Source organism: Takifugu rubripes, chromosome 8, assembly GCF_901000725.2.
Source record: "Takifugu rubripes chromosome 8, fTakRub1.2, whole genome shotgun sequence".
Lineage (NCBI taxonomy): Eukaryota > Metazoa > Chordata > Actinopteri > Tetraodontiformes > Tetraodontidae > Takifugu > Takifugu rubripes.
The window spans coordinates 4284413-4290200 of NC_042292.1; the positions used below are offsets into that span (position 1 = coordinate 4284413).

Genomic DNA, 5788 nt, shown 5'->3' on the forward strand with positions numbered 1-5788 from the left:
TGTAGGCTTTTGTAAAGGACTGTGTGCCAAACGCGTCTCAAGACACAGGGCTGGAATACCTCTATATGTGCATCAGATTCACCTTTGAGCAAAGCCATGAAGCACATTTACATAAGCATCAAAACCAGACTCGCTCAATTAGCGTGCATAACTTACGCAACTGGACTTTCTGTCCAAAAATTGTTTGCAGCCGCCAGATTATGGGCACAACCACCTTACTCTGCACGGTGGTGATTTGCACTGTTTTACTCTGTTGTTATTGGGCCACACTGGTTGACCTAATACACCAAAAGACACTATTTCACCAGCTAACGTCAGTAAGGATGGACAAGATTATGTGTCCTTTGGTTACTGTTAGCGTGTTCAGCTTTTGGAACACTTCAGTTAATATTGGGTTAATATTGGCACAGAGCAAATGTGTGCTGTAACGGCCAACAATGAATCTCCATTTTGAATTTTGTGTCTGTCCATGAGCTTGAAAACAATGAGTTCTCCCTGATTCATAAGCATCACGGCATTCTCTGCTTTGTCCCAATAATAATCGGCCATACTTGGTCACTACCAGTTAATGTTTGTAGAGCTTCTGCATCCAGGTCAATGAAAGGTAGCACATCTCATAAGCCAGCTCGCCATCCACATGGTCCAGTCAACTCATAACCGAGCTATCTGGGAGGTGTTAGTTCGCATACATTCAGGATATTCTGGGGTAATTCTGGTTGAGCTACGGTGTCCACATGCATATTAATGCAATCAAATCACCAATTTGGTTTTCTTGTGGGCACATGAACCCACGTATTGATTTATTCACAGGGGCCATTTAAAATGAGTCACTTTCTGAATTCCAGTCCAGCTCTCACCATAGAGCAGTTCTTGCTGTGTAAAGTGCTAATACTAGCTTGTCAAATGGCTGAATACATTGGATGTTGTGAATCACGTCAGCTCCTTGTGAGGTGAGAGCAGCTTGGGAAATGAATTGGCTCTTTGTCGGCTGGGTCAATGATCCTCCAAATGTTTTATCGAGTGAAACACATCCAACAGTGATATACGGACCATCCATATGCATTGAACTCATTGTTTGATGAATAGGTTCATGATGTTTAGACTCAGCTGTGGGTTTTTTTTACTGTATATGGCATGATATTGCCAGCTGCAAAGTATAATTAGCAGTGAATCTCCAACATATCAGTTCAAAGTGATGTGGGCCTGTGGGTGGATTTAAATGCAATTGAGAATTGTTTGGACTGAGGAAAACACAGGAGAGGTCAGAGAGGATGTTTGATGGAGTTTGGCTCATTTGGCAGCATTTCGATTGGCCTCAAATTGCCTAGCAGACTCAAATTAAGTCAAACACCCACAAATAAAACATGGTTTGGGTTCAAGTAAACAAAGCCGATCAAACAGGAGGACCATTGAGTAAACAAAGAACACCACTTTTTTTTTTCTGTTCTGTTGTTCATCAAAGCAATTGGCATTTTCACTTTCATGGGAATCTATAAAATAGTCAGAACCCCCTTACCAGAAGCACAGCTTTTATCAGTGTAAATATCGATGCCTTTCCGGCCTACATATAAAGTACATTAATGTACAATTTTGTGATTTTATTATTATTGACCAGTTTTATTCAATCTTCTTTATTTAACTTTCATCATGTTTTTGTTTTGAAAATAGTTAAAGGAAAATGACACATTTGTGTCATAGTGCGAGAGAATTACAGACAAACCATTCAAAGTCCCCCAGTAAAGTGAGTCATCGATATAGATTAAAAGCACCGCTCAGTAGGGGACTGCAGCCATTATAGTAATGATGAAAGGCAGATGAAAGCTGTGCTCTCTGTGAGGGCGAGTGTGCACTTTTTACCTCCGGACTTCATTAAAAGGAGATTCAGCAGGCTTAGCCTGGAAGACCACTGCTGCAAAGGGAACAGGCAAAAGGCAAGTGGGAGTGCATCGGCTCTGCCGCCGCATCAATATCCGTACGTTCGGTGTCGCTGGCACACATCACCACATGCCACGTGCGCTGTCTTCGTTTTTTAGACTTAAAGAACTGTTTATCATGCAGCAGCCTCCTCTGCCTGCTGCTCATCAAAGACATCTTTTCATTTGGTGAGAGCTATGGGGTCCAGGATAGTCCTTATCACCTACTACACTTGGACCTGGGAAGAGCTTTGATAGGTGTCAACCTTAATCCCCCTGTCCGTTTGCCAGTTGAATAACTTAACTTTTAAATGGCAGGAACGCAGCAGATGTTGTCACCTGGCAACCTCGCAAAGAGGTCTGTACCTATGTGGATGCATTCAATTTGGCCTTTAAAATACATTTGTTCATAACGTTTGTAGTCACAGTTGACAAACTTTGAAGTCAGGTAGATTTTTTAGTAGCTCCCATTTCAATTTTGGTAAAGCAAACATGAGCTTTTTTAATGAAATTACTAATGGAAGTGATCCTAATTGGCTCCACATAAAATGTTAGCATGTTAGCATTTAGATGAAAAAAAACAAAAAACAGTAATAGACAGAAATATCTCAGACAGAGTCCATATTTCTGCTTTAACAAAGCTCACGGATACAGAACAAAGAATCCAGTAGCGCTGGAAATAGCAGAGGGACTGTTGGGCATTGTGGTCAATAGTTCAAGCAAGAACAAGTCAGGAAAAAACAGCCGTTACAGGGCTGTGCTGAGACTTTTTGAACCAACTGCATAATGCATATTTATGATGTTGTCCTCACAGAGGCGTGGAGACAGACAATCCAGCAGAACAGCTGGGTAGAGTCCAGATGGGAAATGACTGTCAGCTTGAAAAAGGCAGAGGACACTGGGAGGTCTGCACCATCAATTCCTTCACACACACAGAGGTTTCTGTACTGAGTTGCAGTGCACTCTGGTGTATGTTTTGCTTAACAACCATGTGCATACGACGTATGGACAGATGTGTGGGGGCAATGGCACCTGTGATGCTTTTTTTAATGTAAGCAGCCCGGAGGGCCCCAGGTTCTGATATCAGAAGAAACAGAAAGGCCCTAATACCTGAGTGTAATATACTCAGCAAAATAAGCAGATATTATACAGATAATAAGTAGAAAGCTTCCGGGGCTCTGTCACATTACATTCAAATTACATCCAGAATGCAGCCTCACAGCATCCTTGTGATCTTGTTAGGCATTACAGCATATTAATGGACCATTTTATTTGCACAATCTTCACCAGCAACACTCATGATCACCACTTTATGTTATTAATGACTTCATTATGTTAAATTACTGGGGTTTTTTTGGGTTTTTTTTTTTCTTTCCTTTTTGGACTGAGTCCCACCCCTCAGCTGCTCATAATGTTCCTTAGATGCATGACTGGATATCTTTTAATCTGCTGCATAGACAAAATTTACTGCCTTGCCTTAAATGAACTCCTAGATTTGAGCTCATCCAGCTGCAGAGTGACTGCAGCTGCCATTGAGTTAATATTCCAGCACTCCTGCAGGTCCTCAGGTAGCACCACGAGAGATAATTGACTATGATAAATTAACATTTCACAGTAACTCGCATCATGTTGGGCAAATCATGCTTTGTGCTCCTTTATATGTATGCCAACCATTTCTGTGCACAGCCCTCAACCTTTTGAAATGGAAAACAACTGAAAATATCAGAAATAGGATGAGCACAATGTATGTTATCTCGGGATTTTGAAAACTCTGTCTGGACTGGGTGGGGTGTAGAGACCTGACTCAGAGGTTGGAGACATCTACAGATGAGTTCATAACGAATTGTAAGGTAATTAGCTTCTGGTAAAATAGAGTACACAAGTCAAAAGAAGTTAAGGTCCATCGACTAATAAGGCTAAAGCTTGTACTCTAATTGGCTTCAAACTGCAGTCATGCAAGTGAAGTGTTTCAGAACTCTTTTTTTTCCACTTAAAAATAAGCCAGGTTTTTTCTGACAGGCCAAGTTGAGCGACAAAACATTTTTAAAACACATTTTGAGATATTTGTATGAAAAAAAAGAGAAGGTTTGCAGCAAGTCTGGACACTTCTTCCAATCGCCTCTACATATTTAATAAATGCCTTGGCAAAAAAGTATTAAAAGTAATCAATTGTTGGATCATATCTTCAGTGTCTAACAGTCCGTTAAAGTTTGTGCGTATATGAAGGATTTTGATGCTTTAAATATGTGGGATGTGGGAACATGGAAAAGGCCAAAAAAAACCTGCCAAATGATGCATAACAAGTCTTTGCAGCTTAAATGTACTCTTTAGCACTTCATCATTCATTATTGGGCCGTATCATCTCATTCACCGGTTGGGTTTGTGATTTTTAAACTTTCATCTTTTCCTTTTCAATTTAAATTTGCTATTACTGTGATCTCCTTTATTGACATTATTTTAAATTGAGTCACTTTGTGATGTCCTTGTGTCTGCTGTAGTATTGCGAGAGAGAGAGACGGTGCCTTTTTTGTGTTTTGATGGTTGGGAGAGTTAATATTCTCTTTTGAAAATGTGACATTGATACAGAGAATACTGCCACAGTATCAAGTCTACAGAGGAGCATGTTCTTTAGCCTTAGACACTGCGGTTGCTTTACGTTTTTGACACTTGTAGGAGGATGGAGTGATTAAAATTAAAAGCAAATGTAAAAATGCCTGTGAATAGAGAGAAGAGGAACAAATGAAGGAATCAGAGAAAAGAGAAGCCATTAAATATGACAAAGAAAAGAAGAAAAGCTGAGAAATGATATAAGGGGAGAACGTTAAACTGTTGTTGGCAGAGACAAAAGTTGGACCAAATAATTTTTCCCCGATTCATATCAATTCCACCATTTGTACAGTTGCTTTTTGGTGTTATGTAAATTTTATCTGGTCTATCATATTTTGGAGTTTTCATGACAACTAAAGTTCAACGGTTTGGGCTTCCCATTTGCCAGACGTACGTGCAGTAGATCACGGATCAATACCCTGAAGGTGCTGCACAAGTCACGAAAGGCCTCCTTGCATCTAAACCTTTCCATCATTCTGAGTCTGTCTTTTGTAAGATGCTTCCCCATCCATGTTCTTAATTCTATCCTCTTTCTTTTTAAAGTTTCTCACCGACGACCAAGTCTTTATTCCTTTTCATCATCTGTTCTGAAGGCCTCATTCACAGCTATGTTTCCCGGAGATGCCACTGATCATCTTTTCCTTTTTCCTCAAGCTGACCGGGCCGTTGCCGAGCAGCTCGTTCCTCAGAAGGAGTGATAACGGTCGTCCACGCTGACGCCGAGGGCAGACCGGCAGCCCCCGGACCAACTTGGCACGATGGATCGGAGCAGTTGGAAGATGACAGGCTGCCATTCTTTGCCATTGCTATTGTGTCCACAGTCGCACAAACATGCATTGCACACCCACATATGCAAACGCACAGTCTGAGCAGGCTCTGGCCCAAATGATAAGCTGCATGATAGCACATTGTGATGTTGGATTTGGATTCACTGAGGCTTTCAGAGAGCTGGCTCACACCAGAATGCTACATTCTGTGTGATTTACCGTGTGTGTGTGTAAGAATGTGTGTGTGCGTCATTTAAAAAAAAAAAAAAGTGGTTTAAATGCATCTCACAAATAGATTTTTCTCTTCTTATGGAAGCTTAATTTCCACACTATGGCTTTTTTCCCTTGGTAAAAACTAATTATGTTCTTATTTAGAAACACAGAAAATTCATATCATTTCATTAAAGAACCACTTCTGCGCTTGGCATCAATTCAAGTATGTCAAAAACCAGGGTAGGATCCATTTCTAGCAAAGAGAATTAGAATCTAATTCTGAGTCTC

At 40.6% G+C, this 5788-nt stretch overlaps 1 long non-coding RNA gene across 2 annotated transcripts; it reads left to right on the plus strand.

The window, feature by feature from the left end:
- Positions 1-1888: 1888 nt before the first annotated feature.
- Positions 1889-5567, plus strand: LOC115250670 (uncharacterized). 2 transcript variants are annotated; one of them, XR_003889245.1, is made up of 3 exons: positions 1889-1972; positions 2728-2818; positions 5175-5567. It is a non-coding gene; the product is annotated as an uncharacterized lncRNA (long non-coding RNA). The 2 variants fall into 2 exon arrangements; XR_003889244.1 differs by lacking the exon at positions 1889-1972 and adding an exon at positions 2154-2271.
- The last annotated feature ends 221 nt before the right edge of the window (positions 5568-5788 follow it).